We start from the raw sequence: 413 nt of genomic DNA, 5'->3' as shown, positions 1-413 counted from the left end.
CCTCACCCGTAAAATGGAAATTGAGACTGAGAGCCTCATGTGGGCCATGGACTGAGTCCAACTTGACTATCTTTCTGATCCATAGAGACACCACGGACACATCTCTCCCAGAACACCCCACTCTCCATCAGCAATCGTTCTGGTAATGGACCCATAGAGTTTTCTTGGTAAAAATACAGAAGTGGTTTACCATTGCCTCCTTCTGCATGGTAAACTTGAGTCTCTGCCCTCGACTCTCTCCCATGCCGCTGCTGCCCAGCATGGGTGAGTTTTGCCTTGTAGCAGATTACCTTCCACTCACTAGCCACTGCCCAAGCTAGGAACGGAATGGTTAGGCCTCTGCTTGACTCTCCCTACCATAGCAGAGACTGGAGAGTTCTGGAAACTCTCCAGCTGCGACTCTGAGAGGGGGA

At 50.8% G+C, this 413-nt stretch overlaps 1 non-coding gene across 1 annotated transcript; it reads right to left on the bottom strand.

The window, feature by feature from the left end:
• Positions 1-274: 274 nt before the first annotated feature.
• Positions 275-411, bottom strand: LOC119944308. The gene has a single exon (XR_005455800.1). It is a non-coding gene; the product is annotated as a small nucleolar RNA SNORA7 (small nucleolar RNA).
• Between the last annotated feature and the right edge of the window lie 2 nt (positions 412-413).

The sequence above is a fragment of the Tachyglossus aculeatus genome, chromosome 22 (assembly GCF_015852505.1).
Source record: "Tachyglossus aculeatus isolate mTacAcu1 chromosome 22, mTacAcu1.pri, whole genome shotgun sequence".
In the NCBI taxonomy this organism is placed as follows: Eukaryota; Metazoa; Chordata; class Mammalia; order Monotremata; family Tachyglossidae; genus Tachyglossus; species Tachyglossus aculeatus.
Note: the sequence above shows the minus strand (reverse complement) of the source record. Positions and strands in the feature narration are given on the sequence as shown.